The sequence below is a fragment of the Netta rufina genome (assembly GCF_964035555.1).
Source record: "Netta rufina genome assembly, chromosome: 1".
NCBI lineage: Eukaryota > Metazoa > Chordata > Aves > Anseriformes > Anatidae > Netta > Netta rufina.
This window is the reverse complement of record NC_140123.1, coordinates 199,380,599-199,405,380: the sequence shown is the minus strand read 5'-3', so window position 1 is coordinate 199,405,380 and position 24,782 is coordinate 199,380,599. Positions and strand designations below refer to the sequence as shown.

The 24,782-nt window shown below is 46.7% G+C and overlaps 1 protein-coding gene across 1 annotated transcript in view; it reads right to left on the bottom strand.

The window, feature by feature from the left end:
• FAM107B (family with sequence similarity 107 member B) overlaps positions 1-23,549 on the bottom strand; it is a 52,848-nt gene extending 29,299 nt beyond the window's left edge. Inside the window, exon 1 of the mRNA XM_084305822.1 lies at positions 23,468-23,549. The gene's annotated coding sequence lies outside the window, so the exon portion shown is untranslated. The remainder of the gene's footprint in view (positions 1-23,467) is intronic.
• Positions 23,550-24,782: the final 1,233 nt, after the last annotated feature.

The following is a 24,782-nucleotide window of genomic DNA, read 5'->3' as shown; positions in this document are numbered from 1 at the left end:
AAAGACTCACAGTTGGGGATGTTTATAAAGAAAGTGGCGTTGAGAGCTGGAATTCTGAGCTGAAATCAAGCAGATGATCTGCGTGATGTTGAACCTAGGTGGCAAGGGAGAGAAGCACCCATTCCACCCCAGGGAGATGCTTTATATTCACAGCCATCACCGCAGAGGGGAATAAAGCACAGGGAAGTGTCGCTGCTTCTGCCTCCTCGCATCCTCTGCTGCTGCACCCTCTGCCAGCCCAATTCTCCCTCCTCTCGCACCTTCACAAGATGTCAGTGCGGCGACTTTCGAGGAATTTGATCCCCGTTCAAGAATCCCCATCTGCTCCCGCCGGAGCGGAATGAGCTCAGCCTGTCAATGCGTGACAGACTCCTCGCGAGGAGACACGCGAGCACGATTTGGACGCGTATGAAAGTCGGCCCCGGCTTCCTTCATTTAAATTAAAAACTTCAGGCTCGCCTCTGCCTCTGTAACGAAGCATTCACACGTTGAGTTCATCACGGGTTTAGGTTAAACGCGTGTGCAGGCAAGCACTCTCAAGACACTTCATTAATCTACATTTCTCTTAGAGATGTTTTCGAGCTGCAGACGTGCACGCACACGATGCGTTTTTGGAGGCTTAAAAGCAATTAGGTCTCGAGAAAAGCGGCTCTGCTGGTACGTGTTCTCACAGTTCTTTAAATCAATTCAAATCATATGCACGCTGAAATCAGCATAAGACTTCTCATTAGACACCAGCTTCCCCCCCCCGCCCTCGTTTGAAGAGCCTTTTTGAATTGCTCCCCACTCCACGCTGAGGAGCACGTACTTGTGCAGGTAGCAGCGGGACGGCTCCCCTCGACAAACCCACACGTGCACGCACATCAAGGACACGGGCTCAGAAAAGGGTTTAGTTTGTTGCTGTAGTAGGTAGCACGACAGGAACCTACTAAAGTCAGCCTCCAGCTCACAAAGTGCTCCGAGAGATGCCCTTCACGCGAGCTCACCCATCCTCACCGGGGTGTTCAAGGAGAGGTTGGACGTGGTGCTCAGGGACATGGCTTAGCGGGTGACACTGGTGGTAGGGGGGTGGTTGGACCTGATGATTTTGGAGGGCTTTTCCAACCTTAACGATTCTGTGACTTGCAGGAACAAAGTGCAGGAGCAGAGCCGACAGGAGCGCAGAGGAGCCCACGATGAGAAATGCAATGTGGTGCCGCACCCAGTGCAACCCCGGGTCCCTCCCTGCACACCTAGGCACCCAGTGTAGAGCAGCGACCCCATTAAACAAGAATAAAGAAAGAAATCCAAACTCTGTAAGAAGTTAGGAAAATAAAGGCAGATCCTGCAAGCCCCAGCTGAGCTCCATGAGGTTGGCCCTTCTGCGTTTGGCCATCTGGTACACCTCAGGACGTGCAGCAATTTAAATCCTGCCCGTTACATTTTCAGTCCTGCCTATTTATCCCTTTCTCACAGAAGAGAGCTTGGATTTTCCATCATGGGAAAGAGACGCCCCTACCTCCGGGAGGGCAGACCAGACTTCTTCACGATCCCAAGCCTCCCCCTTGCGTACATCTATTTATTCTTCTTTTAAGTCCAAGATGTTTGTGGCCAAGCAAAAACAATGTGAGCCCATTCTACATGCGGTTAAAGCCTGCAGCCTGCTGCTTTAAACCACAGACATACACATATATACATGTGCATTTGTATCTGTATGCATGCACAGCTTGTGTGAGTAATTGGAACAGTTTTTAATAAATCCCCACTATTTGATTTCTTTTTACAGTAAGTCTTGTTTAGAAGCAACTTCCCAAATGTGCAAATCATTAAAAAATACATGGGGGAAAAAGGTCTGAATGGCAGGCTAAAGTTGTTGGCTAAATCAGACTTAAGCCTGCTTAGCATCAACACCAAAAGATCCTCTCTCCCTCTAAAATGCAACCTACTATTTGCTTTATTAGCCCTAACTCAACTGCTCATTTAATTTGCACTAAAACCAGGAAACTGGGGATGAACACAGACAATTTACATGTAGAAGTCATGCAAACAGAGTGCTTCTTTGGCACTGTCCCCCACAACATCCTTGTCTCTAACTTGGAGGGACGTGGATTTGATGGATGGATCACTCGGTGGGTAAGGAACTGGCTGCACGGTTGCACTCAAAGGGTTATGGTGAGAGACTCAATGTCCAGGTGGAGATCAGTGATGGGTGGTGTTCCTCAGGGGCACTACTGGGATCGGCGCTGTCTAACATCTCTGTCGGTGGCATGGGCAGTGGGATCAGGTGCACCCTCAGGAGGTTGGCCAACAACACCGAGCTGTGTGGTGCGGTACCCAGGCTGGGTAGGGAATGGATGGAGAGCAGCCCTGAGGAGAAGGCATGGTGGTGGATGAGAAGCCCAACACAAGCCAGCAATGTGTGCCTGCAGCCCAGAAAGCCAACCGTGTGCTGGGCTGCACCAACACAGCGTGGGCAGCAGGGCAGGGAGGGGATTGTCCCCCTCTGCTCTGCTCTCCTCAGCCCCCACCTGGAGCCTGCGTTCAGCTCTGGGCCCAGCACAAGGACAGGGATGGATCAGAGCGAGTCCCTAAGAAAGTGCGTTTAAAACTCCACAGGCTCTGTCAGCATCACAAAACACACACTCTACTGCTGCATACCCCCAAAACAAACAAACAAAGAAAATAATTAAGTAGGGTTCAGCACTCTGGCAACTAACTACTGTCTCACCTGCCTTGTACAGCCCGTGGGCTCATTGCTATCAGGGCTGTGTCCATCTCCACGCTGACAAAGAAGTAGAAGGGGAAGAAAAAAAGTCTATGCTAAGTTAAAATCTGGTTTTGTGATCACAAAAAGAATGAGGGAACAACACCAGAGTGAGCAGAAGGAGGTGCAGGAAGGTTACTACCTTCCCATTGCATGCTCGTTATTCCTTGCACTCACACTTGAACACTTCCCCAGTTCTCCAAACCAGTGAGGACATCCCCGTCCTCATTTCTGTGTCATTACCAAATGAACCCTCGACTGGAGAAGGCTTAGAGCTTCAGTGAACGTGAGCTAATGAACTTAACATTTGGGAATTCAGACAGTCAGTGAGTCACCATTACTCCAGGCGCACAAGAGACAAACCCAGATGTGGCAAAGACACAACTGGGTTATTTTGCTAAATCTGTAGAACACTGGGGAGGAAACTCATCCTCAGTGAGCTTCTCAAAGTTATAACCCCCCGTTAACAGCCCTGATGAGGACTGCTGTTACGAGGACAGAGATCTCCAGGAAATAATCACAGGATTAAGTCTCATTATTAACGCTGGGCTTCCATCTAAAGCACTCTGTGCTATTTAAGATTTTTATGAGCAAGGGCCAGGAGACCTCACCCGATTACAAATGTGCTGTAATAGCCCCTGACTTACCCTGTGTTTGCACAGAGTGTACAACAAACCATAAAACAAAATAATAAAAGAAGGAAATGGGAAAGAGCTAATATGGTGAAAAATAAGAGCCTGAGAAAACCAAGCAAGACAAGAAGAGAAAAAAGGGATGTTTTAAAGAAGCTCTTTGCACGCCCAGTTCTGAAATTGTATCTCCCAACTTCCCTATCACACTGCTGCATGCACTGTGGATGGAAAAAAGCAAGGCAGAAAAACAGGGCCACACTGCCTCTTTTCAAGGGAAAACTCCACCATCATGAAAAGCTAATAAAAAGACTAAAATATAAAAGCAACAGGCAAGACTAGGAAGGCAGGGAATGAAAAGAAATAATATCGATTCGAGTGCTTCATTTTTTATTCATGGATATTCTTTGCAGTGGATACCCTAGAAGCATATTGTGCTTAATAGGTGCCATCGCTGTGCAAATGTTTTCTGAAATAATGGCTGATTTATTCTGAAGTACACCAAAAACAACCACAATTCTCTATCAAGTCATAAACGGCCTCAGTCCCCCCCGGGAGCCTGCACAGAAGGACACGTGTGAGAAACAGCAGAAATATCTGCAAGTCCTATAGAAAAAGGTGATCACAAGAGACAGGCGTATGCAGAATTCAAGAACCCAAGTGGCAAGTGGGCCATGTAAAACAAAAAGAAACCTTATCCCCAGGGAGAGCCCTTTGAAGGGGAAGCAATTCAATAGGAGCTGGGTGCTACGGCGGCTGAAGTGTTTGGCTGCTTTCAATTGCAAAGCAAATTAAAATGTTTTCGTTTGATAAGCTTGGTTAATTGGTCTATCAGCAGTCCCTGGCTTCACAGAGAAGTCATATTTATTATTAACCACCCTTCAAAGAAGAAGAAGAAAAGGAGAAGCACATTCTGTGTCCTCCAAGGGCAACGGAGAGCTTTATCCTAAGCTGTTGGAGGACTTGCACTGAACAGCAGGAGTTCCTCCCACCTGGCCCAGCCACCTGAAGTTGTAGGGAACCCTGCAACAGCTTTAACTTCAGAAGCACTACATAGAATCAGACTGTACTGAGGAAATCATTTGATTCATTTGAAGCTGAAAACAAATCCAAAGCAAGTCTTGAACTATTGTTTTAACGACAGAGCTTTTTATTTTACTCTCTTATGCAAAATGGTTGTTAAAAATGTGACCTTTCTCCCTTGGGATCTAAAAATGTGAAGTTAAAAAATAGGAAAGGCTTCTCTTCAGATAAAGTGTTGTGTTTTGTTTGATTAAAACAATGATTAAAAGAGAACCAATGTTCGGTAATCCAGATGACTGAGGGAAATAAATAAATGAAGTCAGTCAGATGCACGAGCAGCACCTTATGAAGAGAGCCCCGAGCTGCTTCCTACCTCTCCCCCTTCCTCCTCCTGCATCTGGCTTAAATGCTTTCAGTATTTGCGTTTTGAACGTTTCTTCCCAACTCAGAGTGTTTCCCATACGCTAGCCATAATCTGCTGGCTGAATCGCGGCTTTAAGGCCCATTGCTGAAACTATAAATTTTAATCCTTAATTAATATGCAAACCCGGGCCCCTTCGCATTCCTCTTGCCTCATTTGCTCTCCTCCTTTGGCGGAGGATTTCATTTGGGGATGTTGCACGCCGTAATCCCATTAGCAGCCTGTCTCCCGCGCCCCCTGCCATTGGGTGGCTTTTTTTTGGGGAGATAAAAACTGCTTCAAACGCTGCCTGGCAACAATTACAGCAATCACATCCAGATGGGGCTGAAAACGCTATTTAATCTACTGCGGTTTTGTTAATATCAAGCGTTCAGATGAATATTAAGGGGGGAGGAAAAAATGCTAGAGCCCTGGGAAGGACGTAAGGCACTTGATACCCGTTTCCTTTATTTACTGAGCAAACGTGCGAGGAAGCACGTGCTCTCCTCCAGCGAGCCAAAGAGGCAAGTGAGAGGGTCACACGGACTGGGAAACTGTGCAGGAATTGCTCCCTTCCTGCTCCTTGGTCTCATGTGCAGTACGGGATGCTGGTAATGGCACAGGAAGGCACAGACCTGAAGAAGGGTCCCTTCTGCTCCTCGCTGTTGTGTTGTCTTCTGTGGTAGCAGTCTTCAGAGCTGAAGGGAACGAGGAATGGGTTCGTCCAGGAGTCTTCCAAGTGGTGCTGTGAAAGCTCAAAGGGTACCAGAGAGAGGCACTGGGATGGGATCGGCAGCCAGAGCCTCACTGGGGCAGCTGAGGGACATTCTCCAGCTCAGCCTCGAAGGCCTAGCCACACAAAAAACAGTCCCGTTAGAGCCAACCCTACAACAAACCCATGCCGATGAGCACAAGTCATCTCTTCACTTCTCCTCCTCCATCACCAGCCCCAGACGCACAGTGGATGGCCGTGCAATGGGCTTCAGCTGCTCCCAGACCACATCTGGTTCAGCTCGCATGCAGCCCTTTGCAGACCGGCCGGTGTCTTGCCAGAAGCTGACGGCAGGTGACCATTTACTGGCTCTGGTGGCAGTGCGAAAACCCAACTTTTACATCACCAACGTCACCCTCACCTTTGAAAGCCAACTCAGACCAGCTTTAAGACTTCCTTCTTATGACTAATGCCCTTTACCTAGGCATCCATTAGGTCTAAGAAAGAAGGCACAGCAAGCTTCGGTTTTCAAACCTGCTTTTACCCAAGGCAGACCTTTGAAAGATCACAAAATTTTTCACGATCTGCACACCTAAACACTCACGATCTGCACACCTAAATACATTCAAGAATGGCCGGGGTGACTTCTGCATGTTCAAAGCTTGTAGCCCATTGGTTTCAATGGTTTACATTGAGAGCAAGGTGCACACGGGCTCAAAACAATCCAATTTTCCACTTCACTTAAAAGGATTCAAGACAACATACCAGGGAGAAAACACCAGTGTTTGTTTGTGTCCTAGAGCTGAACAGATGCTAAAATCAAAAAGATTTCAGCCGAAATCTTGACTGTCAAATATTCCTCACTCTTTCCACATTTCAGCTGTACTCTGCAAAAAGGGTGCTGTAAAATGAGCCTTGTATTTGCTCAGCAGGCAGGTAAAACACATACTAATTGGTCACACATAAGTCCTGCTCAAACTCATTATCACAGCAGAGAAAACGATTCGGTTCTAATGTCCAAAGCAAACACGTTTTCAGCTGCTACTCATACCAAGGTTGCACTAAGGGAAGCAAAGGCAGGGCAAGTTCCCAACATCTCTATCACCAAACATTTTAATTACTTAAACAAAGTCGCCTGACGCAGACCGGGCATGAAATGCAGCAGACATTTTGTTTCCAGATCAAATTTATAAAACGAATGAAGTTATCTAAAGCTAACAACTTGATTATTTTTGTCACTGTTCCAGATTTGGAAATTAGCAGAGCTATCCTAACCACGTTCCTGGCTTTCTAAGCTGAAAAAGTGAGCAGTTTGGAAATACTTACTGAATTGGAAGAACTACTTACTGAATTCATGAAATGAAAATCAAGACAATGTTTTCCCTGAATTCGACAGAAAGATTCCTGACAAGTTTTGCTTGGTTCTCACGAAAGTTGGTTCAAATCTTCTAACCAGCAAATTCCAACAGGTCACAGATGCTTGTGGGGGAAGGGAAGCCCCATGCTGCTTGGATCAGGGGTAGGGAATTTAGACTGAATGTTTCATTGAAATAAAACCAAAATTTAGCCACAAACATATTTGTAAACAAGATTTTTTGCCCTTCATTACACTTACGTATTTCTAATCCAGTTGAACTTCAGTGTTTCGATCTATGTGATTCCAGAGAGCTTCCCCCACACGTACATTCATCCTAGAATGACTCTGTGCCAGGCCTGAATTTACAGTTAGTGGTTACACCTCATATCCCCAGCAGAGGATCTAAAGTCTGCTCCTGACCTGATCCTGGACAAGACTGGCTCCTGCATCGCCACACCAGCAGGACACTAGGCCTCTGTTTGCTAAAAGTACAAACCAAACACGAGGTCGTGCGCTTTCTGTGTGAGCATCAGGATGAAAGGAGGCAGAGATGGTCGGAAAGGGCTGTAAGTGGCTGCAGCAGCTTTCAGCACACGTGTAGAAGCGAGGGGGAACATGCCAGAGGCTTGCAGACAGCCACGGCAGGTTTGGTTTGAGGAGGCAGGCTAAGAGGCAGGAACAGCGAAACCTGAACTGGTTTAATTGGGTCCTTCTCCTTATAAAATAGTTATAAAAAGAAACATGAGATTACAGGACCAGCTGAAACTGGAGTGCTAATAAAACACAGGAAACCATTGATCTCCATATGAGTCATTTACAGAACGTGGACACAGCACCGAGCCCGGAGGGCTAAAATGCCTTTAAAAAAAAGAAGTACAGTACCTTGAGAAATTCGAGCACAACTGGAGAGAACCCACAGATTGCAATGACCCCGGGTTTGCTGGAAACGTGAAGGTAGAAGATACCAAAGCTTTTTCCTGCAAAAACGCCAGGCTGATTATTTCACACTGTTTTTCACAACCTGCTGAAATAACTTGGGCAACACCGTGCCATTTCAAAACACTCAGGAAATGTAAGGAGTTCAGAGAAAAGCTCAGAAGCATATATATATTTTCTTTTTCCAGGTGAATGACTGTGCAAGTGATGTCTCCTTAAACTTAAGCATCACCAGCAGATCAGCCAGCAGCACAGAAAGCCAAAAAGCAAAACAAGAACACAGGAGAACGTGGAATTTACTTAAGGTGTATGATAGATCCTGGCAGATCTCAGCCTCAGGAAAAAAAAAAAGAAAAGAAAACAAGAGAGAGAAGATACTTTCTGCAGGGTTTTGTAAATATGGGACAATATTTACTCTCGGTGTTGCATGTGGTTGCAAAAATCTGCTCTGTCTCATGAGCTCCTGCGTATGCACCCCACGTTACAAGCGTATGCAAGCTTTTGCCAGATACAGTCAGACGTTTTCCTTCAGTTCCCCAGCTGCTAGAAAGTATTATCACATCCATACTTTCTTATGTCCAAACTTTCCTGGCTTTTGCAATGATCCATGCTTCCTATTTAAAGCTGGAGCTGGAGTGGATGGTTAAGTCATTTCACAAAGGGTTTGGTTATGCATCTCCTTCTATGCAAAATTTAAATCATTTAGCTGCGAAGCTTCGTCTTTTCAGCCCAAGAAGCTGCTCCAGCAGCAGTTAAGTAAATAACATGAAGCAAAAACAGGGGAAGGAACCAAAGCGCCCCGTAACTAACACAGACGAGGGTTTGGGTTTGTTTTCATAAAAGTTCAAACAGAAAAAGTTTTATGACTTAAGTAAAACGAGCGCAGAATGGTTGAAAGGAGGAAGGTTTCCATTAAAGAGACCTGAACGGGTTCGGCAGTAATTGGAGCCCTGCCTGAGCTCACTTCTTGCCCTGCCACCATCAGCAGCGGACTTCAGCAGGGAAGGCAAAATTTCAGAAAAGCCTGAGAGTGAGCTGATGACAGCTGAGAGGGCAAGAGGCCAGCTCCGAAATAACAACGAGCACTACGCTGCAGCCGGCCATGGGAGAGCATTTCCCACTTGTTTAAAGCTGAGAACGTAAACAGGGCTTAAAAGGAAACGGTACTTGAATGGTGGACCAGGAAATGAAGAAGTGGGCTGGAAAAAAATAATGGGTTTTCCTGTGCCCCAAGGAGCAGCATCGGGATGTCCCTGCCCTCAGGAGAGAATCCCACAGAAGGGTCTCAAGGCTGTCTGTCTGCAGGGAGCGGGATTTCAAGATGATGTTTCCCTTCCCTCCCTTTGCTGGCCATCACTGGAGGCTGCTCTCAGCTGCTACGAATGCCTCTTTGGGACCTGGAGAGAGCTGTAGGGCAGCTCAGGACAGCTCACACGCAGTAGACTTCAGCTCCTTTGAGGCAAGGAGAGTCACTCTGGTTTAGGGAGCCATCCTGCATCTGCACTTTTTAAAAGTCACATCTGATTCATAGCAAAGTAATAATTCTGACAGAGAAAAGAAGTGCTTAAAATGCTTTCTTGCTGCAGTGATGCCAACAGGAAAGCAGGGCTGGGAAACTCTGACAGCATCTGCAACTTACTGGAACAGAGGAGCAGGCGCAAGGCAGCCAGAGAAGCTCAGCTGCCTGGAGTTCAGCCGTGGCCATCAGCATCCGCGCTGCCAGAAGACAACCTGAGCACGAAGCCACCCATCTGGGCAGCAGGGCCCTTAGAAAAAGGCCACCACAACCACAGGCCAGCATCATCCTACCCAAGGATGGCTCCAGGAGAGGCAGCGTGCACTGGCTCACGCAGAGCAGGTGTTTCGAGTGCCACGAAGTTGGGCAAAGGCTGGATTTAGCCTTCAGCAGCCAGGTCTCAACTCACGCTTCAACAGGGAGAGGATGCTGCCATCGTGCCCTTCCCTTGTGCGCTGCGGGGATCTCAGGAATCTCCCTGAAGGTGACACAGCTTGCCCTGTAAACGCTTGGTCTTCATAGCTCTGGCTGCAGCACACAGTGCTCTGGAAGGACGAGGTGCTCTGGGACCAAAGCTGCTCTCACAACGTGTCGCTTCCTGACGGGGAGTTAACAGAATGATGTTTCATCACAGGCAACGCAACCTAAACGCCAGGCTCCCCTCTGACAGCCTCACATTTCGTCTGCAGTCCCCACCTAATGAGCCCACTGGTAGGATGTGCAGTTAAACCCCGTCTGCTGAGGCTGAAGATTAGAGATAAGAAGCAAGAGATTCAGGAACAAAAAAGTAAACAAAGGCAGCAGCAGCTCTTATTTCCTTCCTCGTTAATTCCTCACTGCAACTACGCTCAGAGGAAACCACCTGACAGACAGACAGACAGTCCTTACACCAATTCAGCCACTCCTAGAGAGGGGGGCAGGCCAGCATCATTTTTTTTTTTTATATAAAAATAAAATAAAATAAAATAAACATGATCAGAACTAGGAAAACCTCATACAAGGTGGGAGCAGGGGGCTTGGTACCTCCTGGGGGAACACAAGCTGCTGGCTGCTGCTGCTGCAGGCAGCCCAGCTCCAGCTCGGTGGTGTAAATCCTGACTTACCGGGCTTGACCAGGAATTTCCCTCTCCACGAAGTTGTGCAGAGGGCAGCCACATCTTGCAGTGACTCGGGACAACCCCGGGCAGACCTTACAAGTGAAGTCAACAGGAGTCCTAGCACAGATTTCATACGTTGCATGTACAGAGGCAGTTTAAACACGGGACAGCTCAGTAACAGCGACCCTTTAGCACAGCAGTGCAAACACACGCGTGTAGGGAACCACACAACCCAAGTCATCAAGATTTTTTGGCATAGAGACACTTGCTGGGCAATTTTCTTTCAGCTCCACAGTGGGATGAAAATGGAAACTTAAGTATTTTTGCTAACAGATAATAATGACTTAGGCGAGTGTCTCTAGTCCTTCTTTATTACATGGGCAGGGGGCCAGACAGAACATTTAGTTAATTAAAGTTTTATTGAAGGTAGCAAGTAGCATGTTTCTGACATCTTTCTTTTTTTTTTCCCCAGTAGAATATAGCCCTTAGCCTTCCTTTCATGCACTAATAAAAAAAGAAAATTGAGAAAAATAAAAGCCTATGCAACTCCCTGCAAGGTCCAAATAAAAAAGCTGCTGCTAAAATTAAAAATAAAAAAATAATAATGCAGGAAAAATGGGCAGGAACCTTCCTTGTCTAGGTTGCTAAGGGGAAAAGGTGAAATTTGGTGTAAAAGGCAGGAAATAGGATAAAATAACAAGATGCTCATACTCCGGGCGTTGGACAAATGTATCAATTCTGGTTGTATTTGTTTGTCATGCTTTACTCACCGGGCTTGTTCACGCCCTGGGAAGAATCCCAGACAAAACGGATGGTTAGTGGCCAGCAGAGAGCACACAGCTACGAGACCCGCTCCTTAACGAGCGCTTCCCATTTAGCAAAGATTGATCCTGCGCGATGTGACAGGCCAACGACCCAAAGAAATTGCTTTACAACACGATCCCTGACTGCAGAACGCACGGCCGATGTATTTTCCGTGGGCTCACCGCGTTTCCTACCGGTGTGTTTGAGTTTCCATTTCATGCAGAAGCAAGTTCTGCTTTTTTCAGTGACACAACCCAGCTGCACGTCAAACCCGACTGTTGGGCTTTCAACCCAAAGGCCTGGAGCTGGTTTACAAACACGTACCAGTTCAGAATAACAAGTTTCCTCCCCGCTCAGCTTCTCAGGGTGTCGCCGAATCACAGGAACCGCTCGCTCTGCTGCAAAGGCTTGAAGAAGACATCAAAAAAGGAGCCTTAAATCTTTACAGCGGTAACAGGACGAGGGGACAGAAGTGCCTGGGGTTTCCCCACCCCTCTTCAGCTTTACTAAGTTTTCGTACGGTTCATTGGGCAGAAAGTTAACGAGAATTAAAGCCTAGCCAGCATCTCCCAGCACAGCTGCCCGCAAGATGACAGTTTAGATTGTGCCGGAGGAAATCAGTGTGGTTTTCTTTAAGAAGGTAGCAGCCACGTCGTACAGCAGCTAGACACGCCGTAGGAAGAACCTAGAGTGCTGCTCTGGTAACGTTTTAGTTAAATCAGCAAAACCAGGCTGCAAAAGGCAGGCTGCAACAGCCACCGCGGGGAATCCTAATGGAAAGGTAAGCAGCAGAAATACGAACAGAAAGAGGAACTGATTCATAACCGAGAAGCAAATAAAGGATTGGGTCAGGTAGTTAAGGTAAATGCCTTTCTTAGACCTCTCCTCTGAAATTTTGGCTGGTTTCAGCCTAATTTGTCAAGGTTTTGAAGCTTTGGAAGCTCCCCCAGATTTCCTGTAAGCTGGTGGCTGAGTCAAGAAAGGCTCCACCCAGGAGGGAAACCTGCCAGGGCTAGTTCCGGCGCTGCGGGACAGGACGTGCACACGGCAGCCTTGCGAAGCAGGTTAACACTTAAAAAAAAAAAAAAAAAAAAAAAAAAACAATTCTGATGGAAGAATTCAGATCAAGAGGAAACGAAGCAGCAGGGAAACAAAACGAAGGTTTCTGGAAGGCCAGCCTGGAGGATCCACACGCTGAGTGCAGGTGAACGGGATGACAGGAGGCATTTGGATACACAGCACGGGAGGCTTCAAGCCTGTGATGCTGGTGTGAAGGCCTCCTGCAAGCTTATCTCCTGCAGATCAGCCTGAAAGTTCACAGCTTCAGCTTGTAGCGAAACTGCATTTGGTACAAACAGAACCACCTCAAAGAACAATTATTATTTTTAATTTCTCTCACCTCCTTTTCTTTCCAGGCTTATGTAATAAGCTAGTCCCATAACCTGACTCGCCTTCTTACCCTGCCTGTGCTCCAGCTGGAGGAAGGAGCCTTGCAAGATACCTCTGGCTTCTGTGGCAGATTTGAAACACATAAAAAGCCCAAACAGTTTGAGCTTTAAGTACAAAGACCTCTTCTGCAAGAGAAAGTACGCCAGCCTGCTGGATGTGATTGAACTACCACCCTCTCTCTGCTCTCACTAACTGCCCAAGTTACCCTCATCCATGTTCTTGAAAGAAGCACTTTTGGTCCTTTTGCAAACTTTGGTGTCTGCCCATAACTGCCACCTGTGCTCCAAGGCATCTTTCACTTAAAAAACTGTAATAAATTGTCTTATACTGGATAATGCAAAGGTTTGACCCTCCTGCAGCAAGAATAAGCTGAGATAAGTAACCGAAGGATGAGTCCCGGCACTGAAAGCCTTTCCTCCAGCTGCTGTCTGCTTCGCCTTTACTTCTCTCGCTTCTTCTGTTCATGCCTGGAGCAGAAGCAGGCAGGGCCCCAGCTGCAGCCCAGTGTCACGCTGTCTGGCTCTGGAAACCACAGCAGCACGCAGCTTTGCCCTCTGCTTTATGCCCTGCCTGTGAAAATCAACACGTGGAGTCCGGAGCAGGGCTGGGAGGAGAGAAAGCGTGCTGCCGCCACCAGCACCAGCTGCAGGGCAGATTTTTCCACGCTGGTATTTAGGGCGCCCGTATGTGCACACCTTCACTGGATGTCCGCCAGCTCTGAAGCTGGGATTTAAGCTGTGAACAGCTGGCTCCACATTAAAAGTTTTATACTCTGAACAAAAAGCACACAGGTGAAAGGGGAGAATTGCACAGTTAAATTAAAGGCTCCCGTTAAGAGACTCAGCAGGCTTAAACCCAGCCTAGGCTTTAAAGGCCCTGAATTGTCTCAAGCTTTTAAACTTCTTTCACTCTTCTTTCAGCAATTAGGTTACAGAAATATTTTAAAATCATTTTTAAGAGCATCACGGTTCACTGCAGGACCTCCTGATTCCCTAGCACTGCCCTATCACTTATATACCTTAGATTTTCAAATTAGCCAAGTGCTGATGAGTTCAGATTCAAATGAGCCACGAGCACCAGAGCAAACCAGGCAGTTAAGGCAAAGGGAGCTGACTCAAACAGCATCCAGCACAGAAAACATTTCACTGTCCAGAAAACTACAGAAAGTTTTCTTAGCTTCTTAACGACTACATTTAGAAACAAGAAATGCTCATTAAGAAAGTCCCAAATTACTGCACACAAACACCATGAAAAACTCCCCACCTCTTCGTTTCCATCAGTGATACAAACACGAGGTACTGGAATGAACCACAGGCCTTCCAAATGCTTCTTTAGAAAAGGGGGAAAAAATCCCAAACCCCGTTACAGGACCACACTGCTCTCACAACACAGATCCTGCCACACACAGTGACTGCAGGAGTGCTACCACCCCTCCAGCACGTAAGGTAGGGAAAGAAGCAAGTGAGCATCGTGCTGAGATGAATCTTCTTTTGCATTAAAAACAAACAAAAAACCCAACACATTAAGGGTCATGGCCCCTGTGATCCAAAGAACTTATCAAAACCCAAAAAAAAAACACAATGTTTATCCTATGCTCAGTCCAAATCCTAATGAAATGTAACATTTGGCTGGGACAGAGAGAAATTCACTGCAATTTAATGCATCTGTAGCTGGTGCCATCCCATAAAACAATGCCAATCACTCGCCTTTGACTCAGCTACGCTTCCACATTTAGCACGACTGCTTCGGGTGACTGACTCACACAAATTACCTATCTGGGAGATGAGCAAAGAAAATCTCCGGCGTGATTCTGCTGCAGCTTTTCAAAATGAAGCATAATTTTCCTGCTGCTCCTTATTTGAACTTCAATTATTTGGAAATTTGATTTGAATTTCCATTTGTCTTAAGGAATCTTCTCAGAAGCACCAAGCTTATTCAGGGTAACGTAAGGGACACAGAGCTGGCACGTACAGAAGCGACCATGACCTAAGCAGATCCTGTTTTCGCGAGGCAGAAGCTTTTTAGGCTGCCTACTTGCCTGAAGGCCTTCATGGGAAGAGGCTTTCTGTCTCGGGGTAGTGAGCTGCTGCCTGAAATACAAAGTTTAACGTGTTTATATTATCCATCCGTTCTGTTCCTGTTTGCAGCATCTCCTCCTGTTTGTTTTTCTCTTGCTTCAAAGTCCTGAGTTAAAATTCTAGCCTTGCACTAATTAGTTATCGCTGGAGGCAAGACGATTCAGTCTTTGTTTCCTCATCAGTAAAAAAAAATAAAATAGGACAACAATAAATATTTATCTATTCAAATACATACTGGAACAATTTGTTTACCCTGACACAGTTGGTTTTTCAAGTACACAACGGCTCTGTAAAATTCTAAGCAGAGATTCCCTGGTTGTGCTACACTACATAAAATCAGGATCATTTTCTGCAAGTGGCTTGTTGAGCTCTCACTTCCTGTTTTTGGAAGGAAACCGTGTCTTGCACCGCACCTCTAAGCCTCCTGTTTTGCAAACCATGGTCCTCCAAGGTGAGTTTGAGGCATCTTAACTCCGAGAAACTTTTAAGAAGAGAAATGATACCTTGATTACAGAGACTGTAAATCTTTAGAATCTGAATGGCTGTATTAAGAAAAAAAAAAGAAAAAGGCATTTTTTCAGTCCCCTTCCTGAAGGAAAACACCCAGTAAGAATGGGAGTAGGCGCTCCTTCTTTCCTTGTTTTTACAGTACTGAGTTCTCTCTGATATCCAGTATTTTGTTGACCAGTATGTGTAATGTGGTGCTTTCTAAATCCAGCTCAGCTTCGTGGCACTCTAAACATCTTAGAGAGTAAGTTAACTTTATCTGTAGTTGTTTTAGCAGTCAATTAATCAACTTCCCATTAGAAAGAAAAAATACCTTCAAATGAAGTGTGATGCTGTAGATAAAAGAAAAGATGAATCTTAGGTCTGGTGGACTATCAGATCTGAGCAGGGAATCACTCGAGGCTTCTGCACCATTAAAGGTTAAAAAAATAAATACATGAACTCATCACTGAAACTTTAATATTTAATTCTACCAGTCTTCTGCTGCTAATAATAAAGATATTAAAATCCACTGTTACAAACGGGAGGAAGGCATTGGAATGACCCCTCAGAGCAGTTATTTAGCAGAGCAATCTGTATCCTGTTCAATGGGACTCGCTGTTACCTGGTTTCCAGTCGATCCTGGCTCTTCAGAAGCACACGTTCCTCTAGCCCAAAGTTCATTACTAAACCCCTGCCTTTCAGCGCACAGAACAGCTCCTTACAAACACAGCCCTCCCCCTCGTGCTACCAGATGATGGAAGTCAGAGGAATTAAGCACATAACCAAAGTCTTACACTGATATAGAGAAACACAGAAAAGTAAAACAGCTTCAGCAGCTAGACTCTTTTTTTCTTGCATAATTCCAAGAGGGGTAAAAGCAGTTTCATTGAAATCTGATCCTGGGATGCTTTGGTGATGAAGGATTTCACGTGGCAGCCACTAAGAGCTTAATTAGCATGGTATTCTAAAACTTGGGCATCCCAGGTGGAGAGCTAGGGACATCCCAAAGAGCTGCCCACAGGCTCAGCACCACAGAAATGGGAAGAAGCAGAAGTTCCTGTGGCTGATGCTACCTGTAGGCATGCCGTGCCATGCCATGCCAGCAGCAGCACGATGGTTTTGAAGAAAGGAAGTGAAGAACTAGTTCGCTGTAGGAAACCAGGGCAGAGGATTGGGAAGAGACCAGGCTGACACCTGAATTACATTGTGGACAGGAAAAGTTAGCTCCATATACCGCTGTTAGAGCATCCAAGAAGTCTCCCAGGATTTAAATACTTTCCTCTCTTTTAAAGTTCTTCCCCTAGGTCCTTTAAAAAGCTGTCCCAGCCTCACTGATCATGCTAAACTCTGACTTTGCCCCTAGAACTGACCCTTCTTCTTTGAGGGGTCTGCTGGAAAATATCACAATAAAAGTGACATCTACTGCAGAGATTTTCCAGTGAAAAGTACTGCTCTGGGGTTCTTTAAGTCCTATTTTCTTAGAAAAGTGGATGTCTTTTAACTACCTGTGCTCCTATACAGGTGTATATGCACGTATATGTCCTTGCAACAGCTTTTGGCTGATGCTGGCAAATGGATTACCTTTAACTAAAGGAGCATGTTGGGTCGTGGATCTGTCAATCCTATGAGTTCCCTGGATGCAGACAGCAGGTTGGGGAGATGTCTTTTTAGTACTTCTACAGAGAAAAGTAGATCTGAAGTGTCTAGAAGGTATATGGATTCCTGTAAGACAGCTCACAGAGTAAGAATTATTCTTGTAATGCAATGAGCATGAGTGAAAAAGCACTTTTAGGGAGATACATAAAGATACATCTAAAATTTGAAGTCTCTGTAACAACCTGGCTGTCCAGCAAAGCAGCCGTATTCAGTGCAAAACTGATTGCAAAAGCAAGAAATATATTTACTCCAAGTTTGCAAAAACACAATGTTAGCATCACAAAAAATACCATAGATCACCTTTTTGCATTTCTGATCACCATTCTCGTCCCTATTTAAAAATTTCCAGGGCAGAGAATGTCTCTAGAAGTGGCAGGACAGTACTAGGCAGGAAGGGCCCTTGGGCCCCTGCAAAACAAAACAATAGGTGGCACACTTATTTGCTAACTTGAGGTAGTAATTTTTCCTCGCATCCTTGAGCAAGGAGATTTATTTTGCTTACTAGATTAAAAAAAAAATATATCAAAGTCCCTGAACATGCAGTAAATGCATGGATTTAAAGGGAACTTTGAAGGTATGGCACTTCAGCGTGATTAGGAAAAGAATGTAGCACATAAAACAGCCACATAAAACTCTCTCTTTTAACTCAGTCACTAACCAAAGAGGAAACAAACCAGGCTCACGAGCTTGGATTTGATTTTTCTCAGAAGAGAGAACGCTTTGATAGAAGGACATCTGTAACGTGTTTCAGCCCTTTAAACTAAAAGGAAGTGACTAGCATGGACATCCACAACTACGGTCTTCATAACAAGCTTCAAGGCTGGCTTCCTTGTTGCTGGAACTTCAGGGACGTTTTTGTGCCTCTTTTCGGTGCAATACGGCACCAGCCCAAGAGATGAATACTTTCTGCTTTTCAGGGACGTAACATTTCTTAAATCCTAAAGCTAGCTTTTAAAGCTATTTCCTGAAGAAAAAAAAAAAAAAAAAGAATATGTTTGTATTTTACAGAAGTTTATGATTTGTTTGGTCTCCTTGAACTTGAAGATGTCGTGGGTAAATGAAGAGCCACGGGCACGCCTGGACTGTCTTTGGAGGGTTCCACAGCTGCGGTAACAGAACTGTAAGGACAACACCAGGCGCTGCCAGGGCTTCTCTCCAGAACACACAAAACTCCCTGTGCCTGGGTGTTTCCGCTCAGCACGTCCTCGTGCAGCTTACTTGGACAAAGGCACACCTGGAGGCTACCACAGGAAATCTGAAGGATGCGCCAGCAGCACTCAGGGATGCCCAGCAGGTCATCTTTTTCCCTGGTGACACCTCCAAGGGGACTGAGGTAGCGGAGATGCTTTTCATCTGAAAGAGCAGAGCGCTGCATGTATAGAACAGGCTGCTCAGCAACTCGTCCTGCCCGTTCAAAGAAAGTTTCCTTTGGCTCCAGCTAAACCCCTTGCTCTCCAGAGGTACCAAACAGCAAAGCTTGTCCTCTACATCATATTAACAGGCAAAGTGACTCAAGGCCATCCATTCTGATCCCTGTCCCCAAGCATATGCACTTCACCCACCTGACAGCACAAACTCCAGCTCCTCTGAAACCCTTTCAGGCTGTTTAGCAGCACCCAGCACAGCCCCTGGCCTACACCAGGAGAGCATTTATGCACACACGAACGGTCTTGACCCACTTCTTGTCACTTCGTCTGAAATGCTCGGAGCTGTGAGCTCCATTTCATCGTTAGCTCTAGAACAAAGGCCTGTGCACAGCCGTGAGCTCTTATGAATGCCCATTCACTGCACAGGCAGGGAACAAAAAGAATCACTCTGTTGTTTCCCGTCCTCCTGCTCCTCTGGCCAGCCCACCAGGAGACCCACTAAATGCCAGCCCTGTGGGAATACCTTCGACTGGCAGTGCTGGGCTCCCCGTCCGAGCAGATGACTTTAATTTCTGCATGGAGGATAAAACCAAGACCTATCATGGAATATCCTGACTTAGAAGGGACCCACAAGGACCACTGAGTCCAACTCCTGGCTCCACGTAAGATCATTGTCCAGCACATTCCACACCTGATCATCCTAAGCTCTCCAGAGGATGCTTAGTGCAGCTCTAAACGTGTCAGGCTGAGATCTGCTAGAGGACAGACCAGGGGTTGAACAGTTGATCCTGCAGGAACACTGCCTGAAGTTTCAGTATTAATGTAAAATAAAGAAACCAAGCTGAAAGAAAGGCTGTTCCCAACTTACTGCATAATTTCTCTTTTTGTAGAGCGCGTATCTGCGCAACAGGCAATCTTCTGGTTCCGTGCTGCCAGAGAAATTTAAAAAATGCAAGCAAATCCAGGAGGTTTGTTGGTAGGGTAAATAACCTTTGCTTTATTTAGCCCTATCACATTGGTACTCCCAGCTCACACCATGAAGCTAGCAGCCCTGTCCCATCCAAGCAAGCTGATGACCTGCTAAAGGCTCAATTAAGTCCAAACTGGATTAGATCCATACTGGAACGCAAACTGCACCAAGACCTGCTTTAGACCCAGGTTAGAAGAGTAACAACAGAGCTGAGATGTGATTTGACAATATTAGGCAGACCAGAGGCCACAAATGCCCCCACATCACTGGGGCTTGTTCTTTTATACTCAGAACTTGGAAAGGCTGCTGTCTCACCTGGGATTTTCCTAGCCTTCATTGCACAAAACATTACAGTGTTGGCATAAACATAGGAAGTAGACCCAAAACATGTTTTGAAATTAAACCGAAGGCCACGAGGGACTTGGCAGCTGGCACAGTCACCAAACAGCGCCGCAGGCAAGCGCCAGTTCAAACTTCAGCACTCTCAGTGCCACCACACAGAGGCAGCAGGCACCCTCCTGTGTTTTCTTCTGCCAACGCTCACTCACCTGCAGCTGAAGGACCTCCCCAAAGGTCCAGCCAGAGACACATCTGTGAGAGCAGCACCCACTACATGGAGGCAGGTGTAGAAAGGGGAAGAAAAGTGTTTTTATCATTCTGCCTCCCCTGTGGGTGCTGAATGTCTTAGTTTAGGGACTTACAACTACAAAACCCTCCCGTTTTCCATCGCCTAACAAAGACAGCAGGCATGCTGATGCTTGAAGAAGCAGCTGCCCACTAACTGCGCCTCAGACAGGTTACCAGGTCGTTTTTCATAACCCTCTGCTCAGCCACTTCGGACCGTGCCTCTTTTCTTCTCTTCTCTCCATGTGCTCTGTGCAGGCGGAAGGAAGCTCTTTCGTTTCAGCACTAGCCAGCAGTTCAAAAGACCCAAGTTCAAGCTTGTGCACCACCGCACATTTCCTGTGCAATCACAGAAAAGCCAGTTACTTTTTTTTGCACTTTTATGCTCCATTTGCAAAGGGAAGGAGTCTTCCCCGCTGCGCAAAGACACAACACCTTTCCCCTCCAGCATGGTTTTGAGAGGATTAATACAACCAGAGAATGCACTCACAGAGATAAGTCCGACATGAGCATTAAAGATGTGGAAAAGGGAAGATAAATCACCTGAGTAGGACTTCATTTCACTCTTTCTTAGCAAATTTGCACCTCTATGTTCAGGTTGTTACGTGACCAATTCCCTTTCCACAGTCTAATCTTTTTCTGGCTTGTGTTAGAATTAAACATCAAAACCTTGACTTACACGCTCTTTGGGTAAGTTTAAATAATAATAAATAAATAAATAAGTAAATAGAGTTAAAGAGTTTCAGGCTCTTTGCAGCATGTTAAGCTTCAAACTATACTTAAGAACTTGTCAGGTCTGGCCAAACCAGAATAAACTTCTGACTAGTCTCTGAACTGAAGAAGCATTAAGCATAGTGGTGTGTTCTTTTTTGCCCTCCAAAGTTAAGACTGTGTGTGGAACTTGTACGTTTTTGGAAAAAGCAAGCACCAAAAGAACATCAGAACAGTATCAGCTGGGAACTGTGTCTGACGTGCTCTTTTTGGGTACTTAGGAGATGCAAACAGACAGATCCAAAGTTGTACCGTGCAAAAACGCCAGATATAAAAACGGTCCATCAAAGATTCTGTAAATGTGAGTATTGACTCGCTCTCTCTAAAGCTACCACAGTGCCAGAACAGCCTCACCGTTGGCCAAATGTATTTAATATTGTCAACTGCATACAAAGGTAACAATTCCGGTCAATAAAATCATTTTTTGAAACTGAAATGAAGCCAAAATGCTGTTAAGGCCAATTATTGGTTAAACATTTCCACTCTTCCCACAGCTAATAAGCAAGAATGTTGCTCCTACCTTTACCAAGTTTCTTCTGCTCCCACTTTAGATGATTTTTCTTTCTTTAATGCTGTTACACGGCTCATGTTTTGATGTTACTCTAAAACAGGTCTGTTTCTCAGCACCACAAGCATGGCACTACATAAAAGCTCAGTGAATTCCCCCCCACACCCCCTGATCTGCTCTCTCAGTCCATCCCAAGCCTGGCTGTTACACTAAAGCGACTCTGTCAAACAATCTGCCGCTTCAGCAAGTGCACTGACCATAACCATGCACAAATCAGCTTGCAAAGAAGAGGCCTGTGCATGTGTGAGAAACGAAAGGTCTCCGAACTACAGCTGCGTGCAGTTCTTCACTGACCTAGCTGTGCGGTGTTATTATAGGACAGTTCAACGCAGCTAATCCCAAACCCTTTAAACGCTCAACTTGAGCTACAGAAACTTCTGCCTTTCGAAGAGAAGTCCTGAAAGATCTCGAGACTGAAAAGAGAAGGAAGATCACAAAGTGATACAGAGCAAAAAGGAGAAAGCAAGTTGGAGAGTGTTTAGGAGATTTGAGACTGTCTCACTTCTACCCCTTACCTTCAGGAAGCATCAGCGTAACATTTTAATTAGCAACAATTCACTGCTGGAGATAAAATAGCAACATTACTCTGGGGCATTTTGGACCCTGAAAACACAAATGACACTTCACCTGCCAAAACCATCCCTGGCAAAACTCCACTGACATCAGTGGAACTAGCCCAACCATGAAATTGGCCCACAGTTGCTTTAAGACAATAATGGCTTTGTTTTAGGAGAAATAGGGTATCTGTGGTTGTTTTTAATAAAGCCTAGCAAACAATTGCTTATTGTTACTAAGGAAATCTCACTGACAATAAGCAAGCAGCTATCACATTTGCAGTGCACACTAGCTGTCCATTTATTGCTTAGGAAAACAACCGTCAGTAAAGGAAGAAGATTCTCAGTGTCCTGTTCAAATCACGAGGAGATTAAAGACTGACTGCTTCTCCAATTGCCCACAACGTCCACAAGTAATTATTTCCATTGTAACAGCGTTCTTCCACGCTCCTAATTCACTGCCAAGTCACCGAAAGTTAAACATCCCAGTTTAAAAGAAGTTAAATATCCCAGATTTAGTGCACATACCCACGTACCACAGCGCTGCCAGGGAGTTATTCAACAATACCCCCACCGCAATCCCCATCCAGCAACCACATTATGCTCATTCAAACGAGTTGTTTTTTTTTCCTAATTTTGTTGCGTTTTTGTCTGACTGTGCAGATTCTCAGTGAAAACCAGAAGTTCTCGTGCTCCTGGCTCCTTCTCGAGCGTGCCCTGAACTTGCAGAACCGGCCTCTGCTCCGACACCAAGGCACTGCCATACGCCAGCATTCCTCAAACTATTAAAGAACATTAAACAGAAGGAGGAAACACTTGGTTAAGTCACACCGACCTTCTGTGTTGCACCCCTCGCTCGTTTGAACGCTGAAATTCTCCAAAAACACTGCTCTGTGCGGTCACGCTAACCAGTCGTGAACCCTTTCAATCTAGCACGTAGGGAAATGGAGGCATTGGGACCGTCCAGGGAAACTTTTGACAGAGCCGCAGTTCGAGGGGTGGAAGCACAGGGAGAGTTCGCCAGCCTCTGAGACTAGCAGTTTGACCAAAAAGCGGGGGTTTGTAGGGAGAAAACCACTCCGCACACCCAAAGCTCAGCTGCGGCCGCTGCTCCGAGCTCACCTTCATCGGGACAGGAGATAAAAGCAGTCATCCCGCCATCGCAAGGCGAGGGGATTGTTTCTCCTTCTCTTCACAGAAGAGACTGTCTTTCCTTCTCAGCCACCACAACCACCCCAAGAGAGAATAAAAGTTACTCTGCAGAGCAAAACCCCCTCCGCCAGCCCCAAAAGCGAGGGGAAAAGCACCCGACACAGGCAAAAGCCATGCTCCAGAGCAGCCCGGACAGAGGGGCACCCTATAATTTCACCCCCTCAAGCCTCCCATCCTAAAATAAGAGAAATTAGGCTGAGGGAGGTGTCCCCCCGGGGTCCCTCAGCCCCCTCAGGCAGCCGGGGAGCTTCGGGGTGCGCCCTGAGGGGATGCGGGGTGTGCCCTGAGGAGAAATGGGGTGAGCCCTGAGGAGAAATGGGGTGAATCCTGAGAGAAATGAGGGTGAACCCTGAGGAGAAATGGGGTGAACCCTGAGGGAAACGGGGGTGCACCCTGAGGGGGCTCTCCCCCGATCCCCGCCGCCCGGGCTGTCCCGCCCCGCCATCGCCGCGCCTTTGTGTGCGGGAGATCCCCGGCCACAAAAAAATACAAAAATAAAAAAAAAAACCTACCTCGGCGGGGACTGCTATCCCCGAGCCGCCGGGGAGAGGCACCGGCAGGAGGAGAGACGGACACCCGGAGGGCAGGAGGAGGGACAGGGAGCCGGAGGGAAGGCGGCAGCTGCCCGCTCCGAGCCGGCCCGGCCTCGCCTGAGGGGAGCGGCGGGGCCGGGGGCGGGCCGGGGGCGGACCCGGCGCTGAGTCAGCGCCCAGGCGGCTCCTCCGGCCCCGAGCATGGAGCCGCCTTTGTTGTCGGGCTCCCTCAGGGCGAGGGGGAGACGAGGGGGAAAGCTCGAAAGAGTGAGGGGGTCAAAAGGGGTGGCCCCCCAAGCCGGCAGGAGGCTGCCCCTGGCCCCCCGCGCTGAGGGGGGGAGAGGGGACGGGCCGCTATGGGCAGCGGTCGCGGTGGTTTTGGGGCACATGCTGAGGTGGTGAGGTCCCTCAGTGGCCTCCTTCACCTGCAGGAGTGACTCTGCTTCCCTCAGGAGTCTCCAACTGCTTTTTTTCAGATCCCCGTCTTCATTTCTTCTTCCTCTCCCTTGTCCCAAACCCCTAAAACTCAACCTTGTCCCCTGTGGATAATCCACTAAATCAGAATCAAGAACCCCACTCTGTGCATGAACCCGTGCAAGCACAATTCATTGGCAGAAGAAAGGCCAGGCAACCACAGCAGTGAGTCCGAAATGGTGAGACGTGCCTCGAAATCTGTTTCATAGCAAGTAATAAACGATGCAGGCATGACAGAATCTGGACCGTAACATAGCGTGCGGAGGCTTTGGGTATGGACCAGAAAATGACCCTTGGGGATGAAATGTATGTTTATATATTGGTGTGCATGCTTGGATTGAATCAATTTCTTTTGTATATTTATCACCAGGATTATTCTGAGTTTCTTTGGAGCAGATGACTCGCATCACGGCGAAGTGACAGAAGCGTCTTGAATCGCCCCAGGGATGGAAAGCTTCTGGGACCATCAGACTGGAGCTCAAGGAGCATTCAGCATAGTTTGGGCTCTGGAGACTCCTCCAAAACCCCCAGCCCCAAAAAGTCCCTGTAGGAAGGATGTTGGTGCTCAGCAGGTGGTGCTATTTCCACTGACTGCGTCCTAAATAATCCACTGCCCCAGCTTGTCTTGGGGGCTCAGTGGGTACAGAGAAATATGTTTTCTGTGAGGGAAAGCTGAAATCATGAGTGGTGGTATGTATTAAAAGTCTGCTCAGGTCTTTGTGTGTGGCTGTTCTTTCACTAGGAAAAAAAAAAAAAAAAAAGGCAGCTGCAAAGTGCCTGTGTGAAACGTAGCAAATGGATGACAACCAGAGTGTGGGTG